Source organism: Pseudorasbora parva, chromosome 1 (assembly GCF_024679245.1).
Source record: "Pseudorasbora parva isolate DD20220531a chromosome 1, ASM2467924v1, whole genome shotgun sequence".
Lineage (NCBI taxonomy): Eukaryota > Metazoa > Chordata > Actinopteri > Cypriniformes > Gobionidae > Pseudorasbora > Pseudorasbora parva.
In genome coordinates this window covers 37,838,996-37,865,562 of record NC_090172.1, presented here as the reverse complement: position 1 = coordinate 37,865,562, position 26,567 = coordinate 37,838,996, and the positions used below count along the sequence as shown (strand labels likewise).

General features: G+C 36.9%; 1 long non-coding RNA gene across 1 annotated transcript; it reads right to left on the bottom strand.

The window, feature by feature from the left end:
• Positions 1–11,825: 11,825 nt before the first annotated feature.
• On the bottom strand, positions 11,826–15,109 carry LOC137084354 (uncharacterized). The gene is made up of 6 exons (XR_010906745.1): positions 14,793–15,109; positions 14,220–14,312; positions 13,468–13,610; positions 13,162–13,283; positions 12,538–12,651; positions 11,826–12,097 (listed from the first exon to the last, which is right to left on the bottom strand). It is a non-coding gene; the product is annotated as an uncharacterized lncRNA (long non-coding RNA).
• Positions 15,110–26,567: the final 11,458 nt, after the last annotated feature.

Below are 26,567 nucleotides of genomic sequence, written 5' to 3'. Positions count from 1 at the left end.
ACCCCGCCTCGCCAAGAGCCGTCTGTAAACATATGGGCCTCATTTTTTTCATCAGTGTCCTAAATTTCACACAATCACTCCATCTTATGAATCTAAACAAGCTGGATAGGACTTTTGATAAATGGCATAAAAACATGTGCCAGACTATACAGACTAAATGCCTTTCGTTATTGAATACATTATTTCTTTACATTATTGATGAATATACACAGAAAAGCACTGAAAACTAAATAGACACATTCCAAATAAACTCAGAAACAAACACACACACACACACACACACACACACACACACACACACACACACACACACACACACACACACACACACACACACACACACACACACACACACACACACACACACACACACACACACACACACACACACACACTGGGTTTGCATGTTTTATGGGCACTTTCCATGGATAGAATGTTTTTTTATACTTTACAAACTGTGTATTGTGTCCCCTAATAATAATAATAAAAAATCTTCATAATGGGGAACAAAAAAATGTCCCCACATAGACAAGGATTTTGGATATTGCTATCTTTGTGGGGATATTTTGTCCTCATAACAGCATAACATTTAAATTTACTTGGACCACCCACACACCCACACACACACTCTCTCTCTCTCTCTCTCTCTCTCTCTCTCTCTCTCTCTCTCTCTCTCTCTCTCTCTCTCTCTCTCTCTCTCTCTCTCTCTCTCTCTCTCTCTCTCTCTCTCTCTCTCTCTCTCTCTCTCTCTCTCTCTCTCTCTCTCTCTCTCTCATCCTGTACGATTTATAAGCATTTTGAAAAGTGGGGACATTGCCAATGTCCACATATTTTATCCTCTCCTTGTAACACCTATGTCATACCCATGTCATTATACACATTTGTGTATAATGTAAATTTACATTGTGTCACAAAAACATGCCCCCCCCCCTTTATACTGTACAAACTGTGTATATTCTATCCCCTTACACTAACCCTATCCTAAACCCCATCACACAAAACGTTTTTTTAAAAAAACATTTTTTTTAAGCCATTTGGTTTACGTGAACCATGTTTACATTGTAATACCCATGTCATTATACACATTTGTGTCCTCATAAACCACATATACACATTCACCTAATGGATTATTAGGAACACCATACTAATACTGTGTTTGACCCCCTTTCACCTTCAGAAATGCCTTAATTCTACGTGGCATTAATTCAATAAGATGCTGAAAGCATTCTTTAGAAATGTTTGCCCATATTGATAGGATAGCATCTTGCAGTTGATGGACATTTGTGGGATGCACATCCAGGGCACAAAGCTCCTGTTCCACCACATCCCAAAGATGCTCTATTGGGTTGAGGTCTGGTGACTGTGGGGGCCATTTTATTACAGTGAAGACATTGTCATGTCCAAGAAACCAATTTTAAATCATTCAAGCTTTGTGACATGGTGCATTATCTCAGAAGATGGGTACATGGTGGTCATAAAGGGATGGTCATGGTCAGAAACAATGCTCAGGTAGGCCTTGGCATTTAAATGATTCCCAATTGGCACTAAGTGTGCCAAGAAAACATCCCCCACACCATTACACCACCACCACCAGCCTGCACAGTGGTAACAAGGCATGAGAGAGAGAGAGAGAGAGAGAGAGAGAGAGAGAGAGAGAGAGAGAGAGAGAGAGAGAGAGAGAGAGAGAGAGAGAGAGAGAGAGAGAGAGAGAGCGAGAGAGAGAGAGAGAGAGAGAGAGAGAGAGAGAGAGAGAGAGAGAGAGAGAGAGAGAGAGAGAGAGAGAGAGAGAGAGTTCTGTTCTAGATAATTCTCATCTTGTATTTGTGAATGTACTGGTTCTAGCTCCTTTCCTACATCCCAGCCGCATTAATCGCTATTAACAATAACAAGGTCTGCGCAATCAAAACACAATTCGAGTTTGTAATTAATAATGGATGCTGATAATGATGAACATTAAACATTAGTCATTCAATTCTTTTGCTCGTGAATGTGTTCTTCAGTATATGAGAAAAATGATCAGGTGGCAGGAATGAAATGGCAGCTCTCTCTGTGATGTTCTCTCCAGCAGTAGAAAATGAAAACAGGGAGGCTGGCTGTGGGGAAAGGTCAGAACACATGTAGTGGAGATGTCTTTTGAAAACGCTCTACCACAGATGGCTTGTACTTAATGATGAGGTGGACCAGGAAGCATGAAAAGCAAGATTTTGATTAGACTTATGCTTCAAATGAATAGTGTAAAAGGAACACATTCATGTAACAGAATACGCAGTACCCTACAGCTGCTTTTTGGTTGTTGTTGTTGTTATTACTTAGAAGTTTTACACTTATATTTTAGTGAGATGAATGTGCACAAAGAGAACAAGAAACCTAAAATGATATCATTCTATATTCTAAAGAAGTACACTATATTTCCAGAAGTTTAAGGATGCCTCTTTGCATGCACATAACATTTTTTATGACATCCCATTCTTAATCCGTAGGGATTCATTTGGAGTTTACACACCCTTTGCAGCTATAACATTTCAACTCTTGTAGGAAGGCTTTCCACAATGTTTAGGAGTGTGTTTAATTTTTAACCATACTTCTAGGAGAGCATTTGTGAGGTCAGGCACTGATGTTGGACGAGAAGGCCTGGCTCGCAGTCTCCGCTCTAATTCTTCACAAAGGTGTTCAATCGGGTTGAGGTCAGGAATCTGTACAGACCAGTCAAGTTCCTTCAAACCAAACTCTCTGAACCATGTCTTTGTTTTGTGCACTGGTGCGTAGTCTCATCTTGTATTTATAACCTTGTTTTGTGCACTGGTGCGCAGTCATGGGGCAATCCACAAACTGTTCCCAGAAAGTTGGGAGCAGAAAATTGTCCAAAATGTATTGGTATGCTGAAGCATTAAGGTCCTTTCACTGGAACTAAGGGAAACAGCCTAACCCCTGAAAAACAACCTCACACCATAATTCCCTCCTCCACCAAACTTTACACTTGGCACAATGCAGTCAGGCAAGTTGGCATATTGATTGGAACACCTGAATTTAATGATTTGAAGGGCTGTACCAATACTTGGGAATACACACACACACACACACACACACACACACACACACACACACACACACACACACACACACACACACACACACACACACACACACACACACACACACACACACACACACATATTTATATATATTTATTTATTTATTTATTTGTTTATTTGTTTATTTTATTTTTTTCCTTTGTTTTACCAGGGTAGTCACATTGAGAGACAGTAGTCTCTTTTTCAAGTGAGCCCTGAATATATTGACATGCTCCTGGGTAGGATTAGGGTGGTGTGTGGGTGAGTGAGTGGGTGGGTGGTTCGTCCATATAATTCTCTATAAAGTGCGTATAATATGCACGCGGAAAACAGCGTAGCACATGCATACACATATGCATATACATTCCACGACATTGCACACTCGTATTATTTAAACGCATTTCAGTGAGATCCGCCTGACACTCACATATGTCCCATTTGTCATTGATACAACAGGAACAAACAAACAAAATTCTGTACTGAGTATTTGACTCACCTGGACCAGAGCACGGTTCACAGTTACACAATCTGACTTCTGTGTCTGACTTGTCTCTCCGAGAGACACATTTCCTGTTGGGGTGGTGTTGTGTGTTTCTGGGTCAGTGGCCTGATTTTTGGGGGATGAGGGTCTTTTGTAGAGTCCTAACACAATAGAGACTCTTCAACAGCTGCCCTGTTCTCAGCCTGCCAAATGAAGTGACCAAGCCCTGATGAACTTTTGCCTATTGTTCCCTGGCTCTGCCATCTTTTTTCCCCCTCACTGGATTGGCAAACTCAAATCATTAGGCTTTATTGGAAGTGATGTACGGTCGGTTTTTGTTTGGGCAGTGCTGTTGTCATATCTTGTATTCATTAGACACAGCAGAGTGCACAAACACAACTGGGACTTCACTGAATCAACCTTACATGCATGTTGATTATGTAATGTTGAGAGTGCATGATGATGATGATGGTTTACTGATTAGTGTTGATAAACAGCATCTGTTAAGCTGAAACCTGCAGAATAACTTTCATTTCTTCTAAATCAGGTTTCTCTGCACATCACTGGAAAGGGACTATCTTCTGTGTGCCAGAACGTAATGGTTTATTTTCATCAGATTAAATTATTCTGGGGTTGAATCACATCTTTTGCAGACTGCATAAATGAAAATTCCTTAACACGGGATCTTCAGTGAACATTTATAGTCAAGGCTGTGACATTTAGAGAAAGTTACAGGAATGCCATCCGCATCCATTTATTTTGTTTATGTGTCGCTATGTGCCACATTGGAATTGTTTTAATTCAGTCATGTATGGCATAGTTTACAACACAGTGTTTGAGGAATGCTGTATACATTTTGTCTGCAAGATTTGTAAAATGCTTTGCCTTAGAGCGAGAGAGAAGCTGGGAGATTGTTGCAAAAATAATGTTATCCTGACAGTATAAATCAGCTCCAAAGTAAGGTAAACATTTGTGTTGCTGTCACATTTAATAAAGTGCCCTGGCATTTCAAGCAGCTTTGAAGAGTTGTTCAGCGTAATAAATAATATATCTAGCCTTGGACTTCAAGACCTCGCATGGAAGCGAACAGTAAATATTAAGAGGAATTTTGTGTTTCGATGGCCGACTAGTCATCAGATTTAAAAACCAAACCTGCAAGGGTCGACTGTGTTCCCAGACATACAGCCCATTCTTCTCCATACTATAAAAAATGAAATTGCCTTGACAAAGTACACAGTCTGTACTTCATACCATGTCAAAAAATGTGATCTAAGTTGGCATGGCAACAAATCTCCAGGGAAGGAAAAGGTCATAGTGGCTATAAATTCATTGCTTCGGTTAGAACGAGGTGGTTTCCTATTATCATCTCCATTCTGCAGTAGCTTTATTCTCTCTCTCTCTCTCTCTCTCTCTCTCTCTCTCTCTCTCTCTCTCTCTCTCTCTCTCTCTCCCTCATGCTCTTATAAATGTGGTGATTCACTGCTCCACAGCTAAACAAGCTGATGATTTTAATTTTCTGTTTTCAGAGTAATAAACATTGACATGAGAATGTGCCTCAGGCTCAGGCTCCTAATGAGAAAATGAAATTAGTTTTTCAGCTGACTGAACAGCAACATTTTACACGTAATAATCAAGCATTTATTTGAGTGTGGGATCTCTCTGCTTATGTATGCTATAGTGTATGTGTTTTGTATGTCTACATACATTTCTGTAAAGAAGAAGAAGAAGAAGAAGAAAAACCCTGACATGTTTGTGCCCTGGAATTGCATTTGTGTAAAATTCGTATTTATTCTTAGTACACTAACTCCTCTGAGCGCATACATCAGTGCTTTTGATTTTACTTCCTTGTGTTGGAGGTTGCAAACTAACGCTGCCGTTTCTATAATTTATCTTTTTTGTAGTTTTGAGGTAAAAGAGGTGGCCCAATTACCTCTCTGACACAACATTTATTCCATTTACAATCTGTCTGACCTCACATCTCAATGAATAATGCACTCCAGGTGTGTATTTGCCGTGGTGGCACAGGTCTTGAGTCATACACCAATGTCTCAATTGCTTACAGATGCGCAATGGCTGATGCAAGAAGCGGTCAATAAGAGAGGCCCTCTTTGCCCCTTTTCTGCCCTGGTGTACACAGTACGGTTGTGTTCTCTAAGACCATTTTATTTGAGAAATTCTTCAGGAATCTCATACACTAGAGAATTGCAAGATTTTCAGAAGGGCTGCTTTTTCCCTAACAGGAAACATTAATTGGACAAGGGTGAAGCTGGGAGAGGCTTCTATGGTGCATTGTGGGTAAACGTACTCGAGCGAGAGTGTTCGCCAAGCTACTGTCCGCATAAGTTTAAACTTTACTCATTCGTGTACTTCGCTCCAGACTTGAGTGCGCCAAGTCTCTCTATCATTCCGTCCATATTGAGCTGTCTACCTTTGAACTGAACATGCTTTATTAGTTTTATTCCTGCTGTTGGCAGCCAGTGTTGGGGAATCACATTCATTAGTGTCAGTTTCATTGCCCGCTGAGTTCAAAGCATTTATCTGATGAGAGAGAGCTGGCGCGGTTACACTGAAAAACCCACAGCACCTCTCCCCTGCTACCACTTTACATCTGTCACTCAGCTGATGCAAAACACAAAAGCAGCAACTTGTTTATTGGCATTGTTTTGTTTGGTTTTCTCTATAGCGTTCCTCAGAGAAGCACCTGCTGTGATCATTTTTGTTTGATATAAACTTGTAACAAGTTTTCTTGCCCTTGGGGGTTTTAATTAGCAGAAGACAATAAACAGGCAGAGCTCCATCATGCCCTTGTGGTCAGTTAGCTAAAAGAATACAAATACAAGTTATATAGAAAAATAAAATGTTACACCACTTCTTTAGATTTATTTCAAACAAACACAATGTTTAAATATGTGAAGAATATTTTGCTTCTGTTTTAGTTGCTCAATCCCCATGCAGATAACTTGTCAAATAGTAAAGTCTCATAATCTCAGAACATGTTCATAATGAATGGCAATTACGTGATAAAATAAATGACAAAATAATTTGATGTAACAATGGCATGTACTGTTTGGTTTCAGCCACAGACACTCCTTCATGAAGGGATTTGGTGGCTCATTTTCATTTTTAACTGCCCTTGAGTATATCATCCCCTTCTCAAGTGACTTGTTTATAAAGACTTTCTGGAGTAACTAGGGGTGTAACGGTACACATATTCGTACCGCAAATTTCCGGTATGGGTCTTTCGGTTCGATACGCATATGTGTACGGAATGAATACAGTTTTTTTACTCCTCTGTGCACAGAACATAATTTCAAACTCCAAATTTCCCCCTAGATGTAATAATATTGTTTGATGTTGCAAATTAACAAAGGGCGGAGTGAGCAACTGCAGATAAGTGCATAATCCAAGTTGTCTTAAACATGAGACTTGCTTTATATTTAGTGCTTTAAACTAAATAATAAACCCACGGCTTTCCCATCATGTCACCATGATATTGCCATGTAGTATATATTCCTGGATTAACATATGTTTTTGATCCTGCAACAACATTCCTGTCCCAAAATTTAGTCCTAACCCTATCCCTACCCCTAAACTCAGCCTCCTCATAACTTTTCCCTAAAATCAGGGAAATTATGAGTGAACAGTACTGTGGTTGAAAGCCTAAACTTGACATAAACTGTAAACGTATCCCACAGATCTGATTGAAATGTTGTTCCAGGATCAACAAAGATGTCGATCCAGGAATATATTGTGGTGAAATCACATTGACCGGCTTGGTCCCCGTGGTAAGATGTGTGCCGCTTAATGCAACACAGTCTCACCCCTACTCGTCAAATGTTGCCGAACGGTCAAGGGACCCTGACGTCAGCTGTTGACGCACAGGGTACCCCTAAATCGGCATTTTTCGACGTACTGGGTAATCCACTGATTTCAATGAGAAACCTAGGACGTCATAAACAGACGTGTTGGGCATGTGCATGTTATCGTCATGATGGAATTTATTGGGTTATAATTTTTCCATTATGACATGTTGGAGTGTGATTCTCAATTTAATCAGCCAGCACAATTGTATTTACATTTATTTACGCTATGATACACGTTTGAAACAGTAGTCAAACCCCACCCCGCCCTATACCCATTTGCGTATTATATGATATAAAACACAGGCTGTAACAGACAACAGGCACACTTTATTGAAAAAGTCCAACTATTCCGAGGCCAAACGATTGAATTGTGCGAAGAAAAGACCCAAAAGCAATCACCGTCTCTATCCGCGGCGCGCGGCGCGCGGCCCGCGCCCGTGCGTCACACTGAAGACGCCACAGGTAGACCCCTCGGCGTCACGCGATGGACGAACTGGGAACCCAATTGCTTTCAGTGGGAAACCTTTGGCGTCAACATTAGACGGCAATTCTATCGGTATGAAATCGCGCTGAAGAAGTCTCATTCAGAACACATCGCGATGTTTGGCATCAGATCACGTGTGCCACATGTTGGTGAGTAGTCATACATATTATGTCCTAATATTTGATATAACGTATTTTCTGCTTGTCGTTATCGATCATGTTCAGTCACTGCATTGTATCTGTCATCATCTCCACTGAGGCTTTGCATTTCTTTGCTTTCTAAATAAACACACCTTGCTAATAGGGTAATTTAACACTGTCACGTGACGTGCTATAGACCTTTAAACAGTTGTTAATATTTAATAATAATTACTAGTGTAGTTCCAACGTGGCATTTGTAGTAGAAGCACAATAATAAAAAAAACAACAACACTTGCCACGCGTTTACCACAGTATTGGTAGTTTTAATGTGATATTTGTTGTAAATAAACAGTAGCCACAACAATTACCATGCTTTAAATGCATTTTAATGTAAAATCCAAATATTGTTATTTAAATAGTATACTTTATAATGCTATATATTATATATTATGACTTTTTTCTCTCTTTCTTTCTTTTTTTTTTACCTGAAAAGACCAAAAGGGCCTCTCGGACTCAGTCAACCCATTCTTGTTTGTGGAGAAGTAACAGAGAAAACCGAAAGCTGCAACAGCAAATATTTGTAATGGTATGTATGTGTTGGTTTGAACCCTTTATCAAACATTTTATTTAGCATTTGTTGTTACTTATTCTTACAAATCCTATAGCTCAATCAGTAAGAACATATTCCCAAAGTCTTAATAATTCACAAGATTTAACAAGTTGTCAAATTCGTATGATTCTCGTACATATAGCTCTGAAAAAAATTAAGAGACCACTTAACATGGATTTCTAAATGTTAAGTGGTCTCTTAATTTTTTTTTCCAGAGCTGTATTTGTATATGAAGAGTTCAGATGCAAAAGCCTCAAAAAGCCACTTCGGTCACATGACATCAGATATTCAATTATTTTTTCTTAATCAGATCAGTTGCAATGTTTATAACGTCCCGTTTGCATGTAAATAATGTATGTGATCACAAAATCAAGTGAGTTATCTACATTTTCAAACAAATTCATATGATATAGCTTGCTATTATATACTTTTAATAATGGGAATGCACACATATCTGTGAACTTACTACATAAATGTATTTAACATTTAATTATGCAACGTTTTTTACAGAAATAAATCCTACAGTTATGTATAAACTGACAACATCATCATCATGTCCTGTCCTGGGCACATTGGGCAACATGTGTCCTCCAACATATTCGATTTGTGGCCACGTTTTCACATCTTCTCATGGAACACCGGCATTGAGGTCTTCGTGAAACATCTGTCTCATATCTTCCTTGGTTTTCCCTATCTCGTGCGTCCTCCTGGTGGTGTCCACTTCATAAGTGTTTTTGGGTGTTGTTGTTTGGGCATACATGGGACATGTCCAGTGAAGTGCACCCTTTGCTCTGTCACAGTGTCTCAAAGTCTTCACGTGGAGTCTGTAGAGTCTTATGATCTCTTTGATATATGCAGAACCAATATTCATAAACTGTTCTTGATGTCTGCCTATGCCTTTATCATCAGGAGTTTTAGTGAAGGACATATCTATTGCCATCCACTAGTTCTAGTCATGCATTGACTTCATGATGCCATAGTCCAATGTATATTTCTGCATTTGTTGTTTGTTTGAACAAATGAAGATAGTAAGAGTTAATACCTTTTGAAATCAATAATTATTCATTAAAACTTTTATTACAATGGTCACTAAAGTACATGTCCACCATAACTACCTCTATCATTATTTCACTATCATTATATCACTACCTTGTTAATGTAACTGTAACATGAATGTACTTTATAGAAGTATTTTCTTACTGAAAATGGTTAACATTTACAATAATCATCAACTATTTTAATTGGCATTTAATTTAGTTACAATAAAAGTGAACAATAATTGCAAATATATAGTATTAAAGTTTAGAATGTAAAATGTTATTTTTTTGCATATATATATATATATATGGGCACTACATTTGTATTTAAACTGTTTGACATTAAATATTGGAATATGCTTACAAAATTGTGTGCATTCATTGTGCTTTTGTTATATTTGTTTTAATTCCAAGAGGTCAGATTGTAAAGGATGGCTTAAAGAAGTTTATGCTTGTAGACCATTGCATAGAAAAAGGTTTCTCTTTCAAATATATTTATTATGCATCAGTTTAACCACACAAAGAAGACTTTCGTTTTAAAATGTGAGTTTTATTATTTAATTAGAATAAATAAATATTTAGCAGCCTAAATATTAAATATTTAAGGAATCTACCCCTTCAGTTGAACCGGATGAGATGTGATATAATTTACCATAAATGGACAAGGAAGTGTGACGCCTCTGTTCAGCTGGGTTGTCATTGGCTGTGACTTTATCGCAGAACGCGCTGTGATTGGACTATCTGTTTTAACCATATAAAACGGCGTTTCATGTTACTAAGTATGTTTTGGTGTTATTATTACGTCAGTTATACGTTAAGCTAACTATAAAGTGTCGCTATGTTGTGAGAAATGACTCCTTTACTGAGAACCCAACCCTAACCCTAAGCATTTCAGCACACTTCTATGAACTACAGCGCCATGTTTCCCATTGCATTGATACAATGACAGATATATGGGTAATGTAGTTTAAAAGGTTTCATAATGAAACAATAAATGTTAAGTAAATTACATATTTAATGGACAACTGGATATTAAAATATGTTCATTGTGTAAACCTTTATGACATATATGAGGGCCAAGCTGAAATTGTATATTTTACTGTGAGCACTTTTAAATAAACCTTTATGGCAGCTTTCCATATATGTCTGAAAACTGTGGCCAACATTATTTAGTAAACATTGCATATCCAGTTGTCCTGCCAATTTTCTCTGTGATACGCTAACCAGACTTTGAGTTAAAGCCATTTGAAATATGCTTTTTTTTGCTCTTCCAGGGGCCACTACTGGGTCCCTGGAGGTGTAAGGGCAGTACAACATACACAGATATATTCTCCTCATCACGGACAACAAACTTTGAGTCACATTTAAATATCAGAGTATTTTGTCTTTTCTATTCTAACGTCATGCTTGTGTATAGGTTTTGATATTGTAAGACCATCTGATGAAATACAGAAATATTTGAAAGAAATGTTTTAAAATAATATTTATTAAGTTTTCTTTTCTTTTATGGATAAACACTAATAAATATAATGGATGAACCTGCAACAACTTGCCATTATCCATTTTCCAGAGTAAACAAAAACAATTTATATTATTTACACTTCATTATTACTATTAAATATAGGACAATGCACCATTAAGTAAAATAACAAGAGACATTGTCACAATTTCATCTACACCCTCTTCACGTACCTGGCATCGAAAATGTGCATGCTTTAATTCTTATTGCAGTAGTAGATGTACCAGAATGATCAACATGGATCATCTTCAGTTAAGCTTGAAGTGTTTGTAATCTTTCCCTTTATTTCACTGAAAACTGACATACTTGTCACAGCATGCAAGTATATACAACTTTTTGGAGCATTGTACCAAATATAATATAACCAGATAAAAAATGTTTACTTCTCAAGTAAAATATTCTTGGTAATTAATTAGATAACCTAAATAAACTGGTTGAATGTGTATTTACTGTACCAAACACCATACACAATACTCACCATACTTTATCACTCAACACTTTATTGGAGGATACAGTATACAGTTGATAAAGTAGAATAAAGTAAAAAAAGATTCAAGATAAATAAAAATGGGTTTTAAAAAACACATTAACATCATATTAATCCATTCACAGCTGCTGAAGCCACACAAATGAGTGCCACATAATCCCATCCAGTCAACTATGATACAGAAAACAGATTTGATATAGTGTTGGAAAATAATGATTCATTATTACAACTAGACTGGTTTCTGTCTCTTCCCTCTATCATGTTCATGTTCTTCTTCTTCTAAACAGTTCGCCCACTTGTACCCTACAGTATAATCAATGTACAGATGATGTGATCACTGATGTTGTGTAGCCTTTTCTCAACCAGAGGAAGAAGTCGTATAATCCGGCGTTCTCCAGTCCTGGTCTAAAAGTAAAACAACAAACACAATTCATATTAAGTTTAATGTACAGTCAGGTTAACCTATGTTCTTCAGTAAACTCTCCACCTCAAAATGGGCAGAAATGCCAATTCCTGATTTAAATTTACAAAGCAGCAGTCAGTACATAAAATAATATACACATTGAAGCATTATGTATAATATTGCAGCCCATAATATTAGCCAAGTACTGAACAAAAACTAATTTACCCATATCAACAGCAACCTTTTAAACAGTAGATCTTTTAAAAGATCTTTTAGAAAGGCATGGTCTCTTCTGAGCCTTTGTCAGTGATGCTAGATTTCTTTAGTTACTTGTTTCAAGAGCATCACTTGTGATAGCCTTTACAATATAAAATTGTTAAAATACTGCAATACAACTTTCATGGACAGAATTAAGAAATAGGTACCCAGGCACCAGACTTACCATGCTTATGAAGCACCCATGGCCATGTATAGTTCTCAGAGTTTTTGCCTCTTGTATTCCTCCTTGGCAGCACATCTTTTTCCTGTAGAATTTGTGCCTTCTCTTGCTATCCATCTTAAAACACAAATGCAATGTGTTTAGTCTGTGGAGTATAAGGCCTTGTTTCAAGCCAAAGAACTAACCAGATATTACACATAATTCAAAGAACATTTACTATTTGATTCCTAATATGTCCCAACTCATTATCTTCTAAAGCTACCCAGAACCATCCATGGTCTACAAAACAATGGAGAAATACATGGAGTTTATAACAACTAAATGCTTTTTCCCACACTTGTCTGCTTTTATCTAAGACAAACAGACGGTGCAGTTTTTAAGTGAAGGCCAAAAGTGTAATAATAATTGTATCAAAAAGGGAAAACAAATATTTACCATTTTAAATAAATCCAAGATACAGAACCTCATTTGCTTATTTTAGGAGTTATTAAAAGATTTAGACATGAATAATGGTACGTATTTTATCAGAGTAGAAAGAATGATCACTGTTGAAATGAATAGTCCTTTGAGAGATCAACATCAAATTTTGTACTACATATTACAGCATTGCTTCAATACAAGACATACCAATGGACTTGCGCACTTTTCTGTCTTCTTCGGGCACAAGATGTCCATCTTCCTTCCTCACCCTAAACAAATGACTTATTTTCTTAGCTTGCTTCGATATAAGGTCTGGTCTTTCTTCTCTTCTGTAAAACAAGAAAGTCTCACTTACTCTGTGAAGCAAATACTATTGTTTTTAAAACATATAAATTAAGACAGTTACAATAAAGTTAATTTATCATAAGATTAAGGTGAGCATTTGATTAGTATATATATTAAAACTGTATATACTTTAGTATATATACTGATACTGATAATATTCAACTTTACCTGTGAAGGGCTGATTACGGCAAGATTCGCTGAGAATCACTAGAAGCTCTTGTGAGGGTTGACTCTTAAAAGAGCTGTTGAGTTTGATATTGTAGAGATCTTTTAAACAAAAATAAATAAATAAAAGTAATCTGCAAGTAATCCTGCAAGACAGAAAGAAAGAGGAAATTGTATTACATTGCATGCAAGTTGTGAGTTCATACATAACTGTTTCTTGCTGTAAAAAAACGTTGCATAATTAAATGTTAAATACATTTATGTAGTAAGTTCACAGATATGTGTGCATTCCCATTATTAAAAGTATATAATAGCAAGCTATATCATATGAATTTGTTTGAAAATGTAGATAACTCACTTGATTTTGTGATCACATAAATTATTTACATGCAAACGGGACGTTATAAACAGTGCAACTGATCTGATTAAGAAAAAATTATTGAATATCTGATGTCATGTGACCGAAGTGGCTTTTTGAGGCTTTTGCATCTGAACTCTTCATATACAAATACAGCTCTGGAAAAAAAAATTAAGAGACCACTTAACATTTAGAAATCCATGTTAAGTGGTCTCTTAATTTTTTTCAGAGCTATATGTACGAGAATCATACGAATTTGACAACTTGTTAAATCTTGTGAATTATTAAGACTTTGGGAATATGTTCTTACTGATTGAGCTATAGGATTTGTAAGAATAAGTAACAACAAATGCTAAATAAAATGTTTGATAAAGGGTTCAAACCAACTCATACATACCATTACAAATATTTGCTGTTGCAGCTTTCGGTTTTCTCTGTTACTTCTCCACAAACAAGAATGGGTTGACTGAGTCCGAGAGGCCCTTTTGGTCTTTTCAGGTAAAAAAAAAAGAAAGAAAGAGAGAAAAAAGTCATAATATATAATATATAGCATTATAAAGTATACTATTTAAATAACAATATTTGGATTTTACATTAAAATGCATTTAAAGCATGGTAATTGTTGTGGCTACTGTTTATTTACAACAAATATCACATTAAAACTACCAATACTGTGGTAAACGCGTGGCAAGTGTTGTTGTTTTTTTTATTATTGTGCTTCTACTACAAATGCCACGTTGGAACTACACTAGTAATTATTATTAAATATTAACAACTGTTTAAAGGTCTATAGCACGTCACGTGACAGTGTTAAATTACCCTATTAGCAAGGTGTGTTTATTTAGAAAGCAAAGAAATGCAAAGCCTCAGTGGAGATGATGACAGATACAATGCAGTGACTGAACATGATCGATAACGACAAGCAGAAAATACGTTATATCAAATATTAGGACATAATATGACTACTCACCAACATGTGGCACACGTGATCTGATGCCAAACATCGCGATGTGTTCTGAATGAGACTTCTTCAGCGCGATTTCATACCGATAGAATTGCCGTCTAATGTTGACGCCAAAGGTTTCCCACTGAAAGCAATTGGGTTCCCAGTTCGTCCATCGCGTGACGCCGAGGGGTCTACCTGTGGCGTCTTCAGTGTGACGCACGGGCGCGGGCCGCGCGCCGCGCGCCGCGGATAGAGACGGTGATTGCTTTTGGGTCTTTTCTTCGCACAATTCAATCGTTTGGCCTCGGAATAGTTGGACTTTTTCAATAAAGTGTGCCTGTTGTCTGTTACAGCCTGTGTTTTATATCATATAATACGCAAATGGGTATAGGGCGGGGTGGGGTTTGACTACTGTTTCAAACGTGTATCATAGCGTAAATAAATGTAAATACAATTGTGCTGGCTGATTAAATTGAGAATCACACTCCAACATGTCATAATGGAAAAATTATAAACCAAAAAATTCCATCATGACGATAACATGCACATGCCCAACACGTCTGTTTATGACGTCCTAGGTTTCTCATTGAAATCAGTGGATTACCCAGTACGTCGAAAAATGCCGATTTAGGGGTACCCTGTGCGTCAACAGCTGACGTCAGGGTCCCTTGACCGTTCGGCAACATTTGACGAGTAGGGGTGAGACTGTGTTGCTTAATGCATTGTAGATGCATTTTCCTCAATGCACAACTTACATCTTACAGTTGTATATGTCCCTATAAATGTTATAAATTCACAAAAGTATTTCCAAGGATTATCCTGACAGCAAGCGAGTTTAAGTTTAACAAGAATTCAATGAATGAGTGCTGGTGTTGTATACGGTGCAGATAGCACAATAATTCTAAACGTAATATTTTGCTAACACATTTTGAATGAAGTGTAAGCGCTTCAAATAATTCCCCTTAATTACAACAGCACCATAAACTGCACAAGTTCACACTTACAAATAATCAGATAAAGTAAAGAGTATGTGTATTTGGCATGTTGTCCAAGGGGAGGGCTCCAAGCTCGGAATTTGGCTAGCAACCCAGAGTACACCCCTGTATCCCTGGCTAGGAAATATCCAGTTGAGAAAGAGTCGGTGTGGTGGAGGGATGCAAAAAACTGTTGAGGAACATAGATGAGTCGGCTATGTAGTACATGCTAAAGAAGCCCCTTTCACACTGCACGTCGGACCCGCAATATTCCCTGAACATTGCCGGGTCGCCTTCTGTGTGAAAGCAACCACGTCCCGGAATTGCTTACCGAATTGAACCCGGGTTGGGGACCTAGTAACATTGCGGGGTTCGATCCGGGACGAGCGCTGTGTGAACAAAAGCCGAAACTAATGCCGCAACGTGTACGTAGTTATCGTGCAACTCCTAGAGCTTGTTTTTTCAATAATACAACCCTGCAGTGCCAGAAGAGCTAGTCGGTGTTTTAAACGCAGAGAGTGTTCGTATACAAAAGAAATTAAAATTAAACAAGCAGAAATGTGTGCAAACTGGACACAAGTCGAGACCACGGAGCTCCTTACTATCCGCGCTGAAGCTGAGATCGCTCGCCGTTATACGTCACATTTGTATCTCACGAATCAACTCGATCCGGGACTGTTACGGGTTTTCGGTATTTCGCTGGCAGTGTGAATGGACCAAATATTGCAGCCCGGGAACAAATGCCGGGTTGCATTATCCGTGTATTTGCCGGAATCAAATACACGGATAATGCGAAAGGGGCTAAGTAATTTGAATGTGTTACTCCTGAACTTTGTTAATAAAGCATCATACAGAAACAATTGCAGAAACGACCCGGATTTTTTATATAAAAATCTGACATAGACATCTTTTCAGTAAACCACTATTTAATAAAATAAACAACAACAACAAAAAACATATGGTTGGTAACAAACCATGAAAGAGGGACAAATCATTACACCGCCTATAGAATCTGCAGAAAGTGAGTACAACAAAATAATAATTCACTCGATTTGTTCAATAGAATTGATTAATTCGAAAGAGTGTTATAAGAGACACACTTGACTTGATTTTGTAGTGGCTTCGTTTCCAATCCTTTTCATTGGCAGAGCAAAGTATGTAATTCTTGTTTATTGAACTGTTGTGTCTTTGTAGTGCATAACAGTTGTGCTGATGTGATATTTCCTAATTAAAACCTATCCTAAAAGAAAAAAAATGATTGTCCAGTGATGTGCAACACCCTGGACTGATCTAGATTATCTACAATAGAGTTTATAAACAGCCTGGAGGCGATCATGATTTATGTCAAATCATGATGAAGTACGTGTGTTTGCCGTTTACTCTCACCCTCTGAGGCTGACGTTAGACAGGGCATCCATTATTGTCAAGTGTTTTATACAATTTACTTCTAGGGTTTGGATAGATAAAACAAACTACATCCATATAGATTTACTCCCAGGCTGCTCTTTATTTTAAAACCAGAATTCAAATATTTAGCCTGCACCTGAGTTTCGGGCTTTCACACTCACTGAAGCATGGCAAAAAAAATAGTCAGGAAATGTGCAAGAGTTTGAGAAAACCATCTAAACAAATGAGGCATGAAAGGATTCTAAGACTTTCTCAGACAGTAGTAGGAGTGCGCATGAAAGCACATTTCATATGTGGCTTTTTGAGTGCTCCCTGCAAAACTGCAAAGAATTCATTTTCCTAATAAGTATTTTTGTATGGCTTTTCAGTAAAACATTTTTTAGACATCCTTAAAAAAGATACATTTACGTGAGAAGCAAAATTCAGCAAGATAATAATACTTGTGCTTCTCGTTTTGAACATCAAACTCCTAACCGAATTGTATTATTATTCTTTTTTTCACACTACATTTATTTAATGGCTGCTGTCCAATTTTTCTGATTGAATGAGATGTTATCAACATTATGTGACAGCTTCCTGTAGCTGGAATTATAGCTCACCTCACCATTTCCAAGCAACCTCATTAAGCTCTGGTTAGACAGATGTGACAAATTCAACACCATGTGCAAAAATCACCTCCGGCTGTAATACAGTCAGGTACCACTGACCTAAAGCCCAATTACAGACCTGTGATGTCCTACTGCCAACTCTCAGTGCTGACCCTGCACCTCACAGTGCATTGCTCTACATAATCTCCCACCATCTGCTTCTCCTAAAATCAAGGAGAGATGCTGCTATATGAGAGTACGACAGGTGTAGTGTGATGGCCAGCGAGGGAAAAAGCAAAAACGGTTAATTTGAACTGAAGTAAATTGTTCAATGTAGCACAACTGACACAGAGAATTACACTGCTTGAAGGCCAAATGGCCAGAATCCATATGCTATAAAGGCATTAAGCCTACTCAGATTAAGTATTGCACCTCGGTGTGTAATTTGTCCCACACCATTTATGCTTACAGACATGAAAGCTACCCCAAATTGCATAGATTATTAATTGCTTTTTTCTGACTGGCGATTTTCACCCGGTGTTCATAAAAATATCATCTAACCTAACTGCCAAAAAAATAAAACGGATTGACTGATTTTATTTGAAACACTCTTCTTAGGTATCAACTTCACACGTTGTCACAACCTGAATGGTATTTTGCAATTATGGAAACAGTAGGCCTACATGTGCGGGCGGTGGTTCAGTGGTTCTTGTAGGATGTCTACAAACCAGAAGGTTGGTGGTTCAATCCCCGGTTCCACCTAACCAAGTGTCGAAGTGTCCATGAGCAAGACACCTAACCCCAACTGCTCCCGACGAGCTGGATGGCGCCTTACATGGCTGACATCGCCGTAGGTGTATGAATGGGTGAATGTGAGGCAAAAATGTAAAGCGCTTTGTAAAAGGGCTATATAAATGCAGTCCATGTACAACATGTACTGTATCATACATGGGTGAAAAAAATATCTCTCTATAATTGCTGGAAGTCTTTCCTAACCTAAATTTCAGCGCTTCAAACATACATACATTTATTTTAAAATCTTCTCCCTTAGCTCTATGCACCATATTAGATGAAACTGATCACTGGTCAATAGCTACATTTACATGGAAACTTTTTGCTTCAATCCGAATGAATTCATTCCGATCGATGAATCTGAACACTAAATAAAGTGATCAGGTTAATGTGCACGTTTATAAGTCACAAGCTTCAGACTTGATTTAATCTTTTGACATGTGCACACTGCACGAATATATTATTGTATATTTATATTATTAATATACATTTCAGAATGACAAGACACTCATTTATGAGACTTTATTCAACAGGAAGAACGGCTTGTTCGCAGCATACATCATTACGTTACTTCTACGTCATTGCGAATGTGCAGTACTCTACAGTTACGTACATGTGACTTTTTTATTACAGTCGGATTATTAGCGTCCATTTAAACACTACTGAGACAAAAAATTATATAACAGCACCATAAGGGTATAATGTATCTTATATATCTAATTGTCTCCAGAAAGCAACCTTCCTCAAATACTGTCTGAAATGGGAAGACCTTTCTGTATTTCCTCAATTCTCCATTATGTACCTTGTATATATATATAAATGTATATGTATATGTATGTCTGAAATGATGTATTTAGGAGATAATACATTCTGTTTTCTATGATTCGGGAGTATGCCGACTGTTGCTAACTGACAATATGTGCTACGAGTCTGTCTTTTCTAAACGGTGTAGTTCTTTGATGTGCCATGTGAGTTTAATGTATGATTCTCTTGTACGCCAAGTAAATGCAAAAAATAAGAATATTATGGTTTCGTGAAATTGAATAGAGGGTTCAGTGAGAGATTGTGATTGTCTATCCTCTGACTCACACTAACATGCTGAACATGATGTAGTGCAAAGCACAAAATGAATATTTTCATATCAGCTGCAATTGGTTTTACCTAAATGACTGCTCCCCTCAGTGCCAGGTGCACATGCTTTATGTGCAGTTTTACATTATTGCATTTTGTTATTTATTTATCTGCACCAAATTGAATTTTCCATCTGGCTCAAGCTATAAAGCCGTCTTTGTTTGCCGTTAGATCATTACTCATGATTTTACCTTCTTTTTCCTCTCAGGGGACGTCAGGGCCGCTTTATCCAGAGGAGAGAAATGCACTGTGAAACATTGCCCCGTTTCCACAGCGTTAGGGTTATTTCATCCTGCTGTTGCTATGCAACAATGTGAAATGTTGGCACAACATGATTTAGATCTCGCACAACAATAAAATCCTGTGCATAGCGGCGAATGAAACCGCTCTACCTCCACACCTTTAATGTTGCCAGCTGTAGGCGAACACAATATAAAACACTTTTATTATAGATTTTCTGTCTCAAGTACACCATGGTCTGTTTCTCATTCAAAAAGGTATTTCTTTACTAATCTTATATTAATGCTTGACATCTGTATAGATTTGATGTGGCATCACTGATATATTTTGCGTGAGACAAAAAAAAAAGAGATTGACTTCCTGGTAGTGCACGTGTATTTTACACATGCAACTGCTACAAAAAAAGAGCATTCAAATAATGCTTTAATCAGCCCTGCTGTCGATACGTCCTAGATAGCAGCTCAGAACAGGTGTTATTCAGCTGATAAGATCTTTCTTATGTTAAAACTAAACTGATAAGGTGCAGTGTGCCATGAAATAGGCATAGTTTGAATGTGAGGTTAATGTTTTTAGGCTGTATGTTTGATAAAGATAAAACTCAATTACTCAAGCTTTTATTCACAGATAAGAATTGCTTAGCCCTTTATGACTTGTGCAGAGCCAATTTAAAGAAGGATAACACAACTGTTTTGTTTTGTTTTTTACTGAAGTAAGGGGTAATGTATTATTGTTATTTTTGGATTAGATGCAGCCTCCTTCAGTTCTGTTTCAAATCAGCACATTTATAAATGAGAAAACAAAATTCATGTTCACACATCAGCTGAGGGGACTGATTATTTCAGTTTATTAAAAATACATAAGCCTGAACCGGAATCTGCACTCTGTTGGGGACAATGTAACAATTCTATGGCTGATTATTTTCACATATTTAGGCAGTGTCCAGCAATTCAGTCTTTTTGGTTAGAGGCAGTCACTGAAATGAATTTGATCATGGGATTTCGGCACTATAGGAAAAATACCAACTGATATCAATACTCAAGACAAGTAAAGTACCTACTAAACGTATTATTGGTTGCTAGTAAAACAATAACTAAGAAATAGTTGCGATGAGAATCCACCAACAAAAGATGAGTGGATGGTGATTGCAAGAGAGATGTATAATATGGAAAAACTGACCTTCTCTCTAAAATTAAATATGGATAAATTGCAAGTACTAGTCAAAATGGTGGTCAAAAGTGTGGATTGAACATAGGGAGATATTGTGTGTGTAGGGGGGGGGATGTTTTTGTCAAATATCAGGACACAAATGTATATAAATACATATGACATGGGTATTACAGGGAGAGGAGGAAATTTAAGGATATTACCCATTTCCCCATTTTTCAAAATGCTTAGAAATCATACAGAATATATATATATATATATATATATATATATATATATATATATATATATATATATATATATATATATATATATATATATATATATATATATATATATATATATATATATATATATATATATATATATATATATTTTTTTTTTTTTTTTTTTGAGAAAGTAAAAATTCAGAATGTTTCCTGTGATGGGTAGGTTTAGGGGTAGAGGCAGTGTAGGGGGATAGAAAATACAGTTTGTACCGTATAAAAAGCATTATGCCTATGGAATGTCCCCACTAATCTCTTCCTATTTTTCTGTATGTTAAATATTTTTCCAATGAAAATATTCTGGCTTTGAAGGTCTCATGAGGGGACCTTGAACCTTTTATGAACACGGAAGGACCATTACCAAATATTCTCCTGGTGTTTCTTTTCTCTTTTCTGAGACCTTTGGGAGAGTAACCCCTGATATAAAGTTAACACCAGAACTGTATGTGATATCCATAGTGACATGTCTGTTCTGTTTTTGTTTGTTTGTGTTCTACAAAAAACATATTAAGAAAAAAGAATTAAAAAGACATGAACTGTCATCTTGAATGGCTTTGAAAGCAGCCTGCCATTTAAGTTATGACATTACCACACAGTTTTCAATAAAAAAGCTTGCAGTCATATGAATATTCCAGACATTATTGCTTGGTAATTCTACTATCTCAATTTAACCTCTACCATTGCGAGCTACAATCATCTGACATTGTGCCTATATTAAGCAATGAGAATTACAGCATATTAAACACAATCAATGTACTCTATGTGGGCTGTAAAGAAAGAGTCTTGAGGATGTGTGTGTGTGATGGGAGGGGGAGTTATAATAGTGCCTGAAAAAGGAGCAGAGAACATTAATCATGGCTCTCTTTCACGGCCTTGACACATGAGTCACAGAAAAACTCTGTTTATCTGTGCTCAGAGAAAGAAAGGGAGAATAAATATAAACGCTTTATAGATAATTCCCCACAGAGCTGCAGAAAGCTGTCCTTTCAGACAGCTCCCTCTCTCTCTCTCTCCTGCCATCAGACAGTGCCTTAGATCATCCAATTATTTCCCCCACTGCCACATACCAATTAGTTAAACCATCCCGTCTTTATCTCTGATGGCTGCACCAGGTGCTTTGGTTAACTTCCTGTAAAAGGGTGTTTAAGTTTGAGGGAACTCTATAAAGACGGAAACATATGGGAGACTTTCTGTCATTGTCTTGACACCTTAGATTATCAAGTGAATGAACTCTTTGTTCATGCTTGCTTACATTTTGTTGCGTGTTCATTAAAAAATAATTGAACAATAGAAATGAGTGTGTTCATTCTTTAAAGAGGGATCAAACAAACTAAAATATTTGATATATTTATTCACAGTTTTTTTGCGCATTGCAGACACAGGATTTGTCCTCATTTTTGTTGTAGGACACATCAATACATCAGTAGGTGGCAATATAGATATTATGCAAATCTGATTTGCTGATTTGTCTGATTTCAGAAATGAATACAAGTTACGGTCATTATAAGCAAGAAAATCGATTTCATTCAAAAATGCTGATTTATTCAAAAAAAAAAAAAAAAAAAAAAAAAAACTCTGTGTTGCCCAGAATGCTCCAATTTGGCTTCCTTTCTGAACTATGGGACTAAAAAACTTAATAAACTATATTTGTCTTAAAAAACATTTTTGCTTTCTTCAACCTTAGCTTTGTGAAAATAATGTGACGAAGGACATTCTGCTATATATGATATACATGTGCATATATGATATATAAGTTTTTAATCTGCTGTTGTGTATGTTTCTTCCTTTCTTGTGTGGTATTCATGGTGAAAACAAGAAAGTGACAATCACCCTGAGAGGTGGACAGATGACAGTTTGTTTGAGTTTACACAGGGAGAAAGCCACAGTTGTTCTCGCTCTCTCCCATCTCTTGCTCACACTCTTCTCCTGCACTCCCCCTCAGCATGAGTTTAATTATCCTGCTCATTCTCTTATCTGATTCACACACACATACAAGACTCCATTTTCTCTGCTTTAGGACCCGCACTTCTTCCTACTTTTATTCAGCCTGAAAGGGAAAGCAGAGACTGAGCTGGCAGCATGGTGGATTTTATCATAAAGAGGTTATTGTTGTTTTATGGCCAGGGCAAGCTGAAGAGATTTCTTAGTGCTGTCTGAGAAAGTTGGTACAGTAGCTTTGTCTGTACTGCTTTGCTTGGAATGGGTTACTGGTTGTTTCTTCTTTTCTCTCTTTTTTTTAACCTTCAGGAAAACTTTTTTGTGTGTGTGTTTTCATGAGAGATTAGGGTGTACAGTGTATACTGGTGAATTAACCAATCACTTTGCACACAGTGGACAAGAAAAAACTAAAACACATAATTCATGTAGCTTAAGATGCATTTAAAATGATATAAAAAGCATTCATAACCTTGGAAAATGCCACAGCAAATGGCCTGAAACCTTCTATTGTGTAACTCTCTAAAATGTCAGAACGGGAAAACTCATTCTCCACCTAAGGATTTTAAGAGCTCATTTTCATTTTATGGGATGGATTTGGTAGTCTTTCACAAAGCTATTTGCATTTACTCAGAACAGCCCTCGCCATTACATGCTGCTAAGCCAGTCATGTAAATAGCTGGTTCTTTAGAGAAGCACTAAAGGTCAGGTCTACACAAAGATGGCTTGTTTTCAAACAAGGACGATGGAGGCTGGGACTTCAGCAAGCTGCAATTGGCTTAAATCTGAGTGTTTCACATACAGCTCAGTTAACCAGTATGGAACACAAAAGACTTCAGCATGTCACGACAGAAAAATGGGATTCTAATGGTGCCTTCTCCCCCTCCCCAGAAACCAAATGGCTCTCCCTGTCATAATTGATGCACGGGTCAAAATCATCTTGGCAATCAGATTAATTTATATCGTGAGTACAGCATGAGCTGCAATAATAACATGTTCAAATGCAACACGCTGAACATCAAATGATAGACAAAGACATAATTTATTCACAATCCAAATGGCCAAGCCTTTATGTCGATGAAGCTATGGATTTGACCAGCACCACTAACAGAAGGTAGAATGAGAATTGTCTCTGTGAATAGCCTCAGGTTTTTAAAATCTATTTGGTCAAGAGAGACATAGCTTGGTGGACCTTCCTCAGGACCGGTCAGCATCCCTAGTGACTTGGGAGGCAAATAATAACACAACTGGCTGGCTATATGATAACATAACCTGCTCACAAATAAACATGGTCAATCACAACCAATTTAGTCTTTAAAGCAACAGAACAGGCTCGATTGAAAGGAGATAAATGCAAGGTTGTTCAGGAATGACAATAAGTTGTTATTGTAACTTATTTGCGTTCCATCTATTCCTTATTGGATATTTTTGCACAAGAACTTAAAATAATCAAAGCAACATTTTTGTTGTTTTACAGTCTTTTTGATGTTCCTGTGCAACTCCACCTCTCAGATTGTGTACCCTTTAGTAGCTGGATAAATTCTATAAAACCTTGACCCTGAACTACATCAAGCTGATCCACACATATTTTAATCATTCATTTAATCAAAATCCTGATGCAGTACTGATATTTTAAGATCTTAGGACTAGAGCTACTGGGTTTGTTTATGTGTATGTAAGCAGTCCGAGTAAACAGTCTGAGTTTGTTTATGAGTTGATGATGCTGAGGGTTCCTGACAGGGCAGAGCGAGAGAAAGAGATGCTGATAAAGGTGCACTTTAGCCTCCAGAAAAACACAACATGGGTGACTCAAGGCAGACTGTTGCTCTGACTATGTTGCAACTGCAGATTCAGTTATCCTTGCAGATAGAGAGGGGAAACAGATGCCTGTGGGCAGTTATAGATTTAGGAAAATGATCCATTGTTTGCCAATTAGTAAAAAAAAATGTTCATGTTAATATACATTTTAATGTATTTCTATTTCTTAACTAGTTAACATGTTTCCTTCTTTTGTATTTTTCAGTAACTCTCTGCAAGTTACATTGATTCGCCAGTAGATGTGATTAACTGAATGAATGATTCCATAACTCTTCAATTGAGTTATGGAATCATTCATTCAACTAATACATTCAAAAACAAATGATTGGTCTTGAGCTGCGTCCCAATTCAGAGGCTGCATCCTTCGAAGGCTGCATTCGAAGGCCGATTCCGCCACCGTGGCGTGACGAAGGCTGTCCCAATTCGAAGGCTTCTTTAAATGAGGCTTTCGTTTCTCGTAAAATGAACTGTTGAACAGATGGATCCTTAACAGCCTTGTTTACCCCAGAATCCTTTGCATCATTGATGACACATTTTTTTTTTTTAAAGAATTGTCGTTACACTTTTTAAATGTAATTTTAAAAACGGGTTTCAGCTTACTAAAATATTAAATTACATATATTTTTAAAGGGGTGATGAATTGAGAAATCAACTAAATAAACTATGAACTTAAAAGTATCAGCTTACTAAAATAACATCTTTATGAAAGTTAATTGTGATATAAGAATATCCTGTAAGTTTCAGAGCTGTAAATATCCTTGTTACTCAAAGAAAAGCTTATATTGACACCAGGCCCAGCTAGGGTTGCGACCTTCAATACAGAAAAATAAGGGATGCCTGCCGCAGCCGTGGCCACACCCCTTGGAGCCACGATGACCACAGTCCCGATGGTGTGCCAGTGCAGTGGTCGTATGTTATAACTTAAAACATGTTTTCATAATTTGTATATATATATTAAGATTGATACCAATGGACATTATAATAGGATATCTGCTATTGAAATCAGTGTGAACAGATGCACTCAGTATATTACATAGCTATGACAATGAAAAACAAACTCAGCTGCTGTAACCTAGAGGGGAGTAGGATAAGAAATTGCTAATTAACTCGAGTAATTTTATAGTGTTGTGAACAAAGATTTTGACTAAAATATTTGTCATTGTTTGCAATAACACCATCCAAACAGTGAAACCACACCTAAATAACTGTAAATGATATAATATCTACAATAATTTCTTATTTTAATAAAACACTTAACAACATTTTTATTTTTGGTAAGTTAAGTAAATATATTTATGTATTATTCCGTTTTATATAGTCTATTGTTAATTCTATAGTATTGGATGATGCAATTATTTAAATTTGTTAAGCATAACAAATAGTTGTTTATTTTATTCCTAAAAGGTCCTATTTTGATTAAATATGTATTAAATATATATCTTATCTCTTATTAAAGTAATGCTTGTGTCTGACTGTACAACTTAA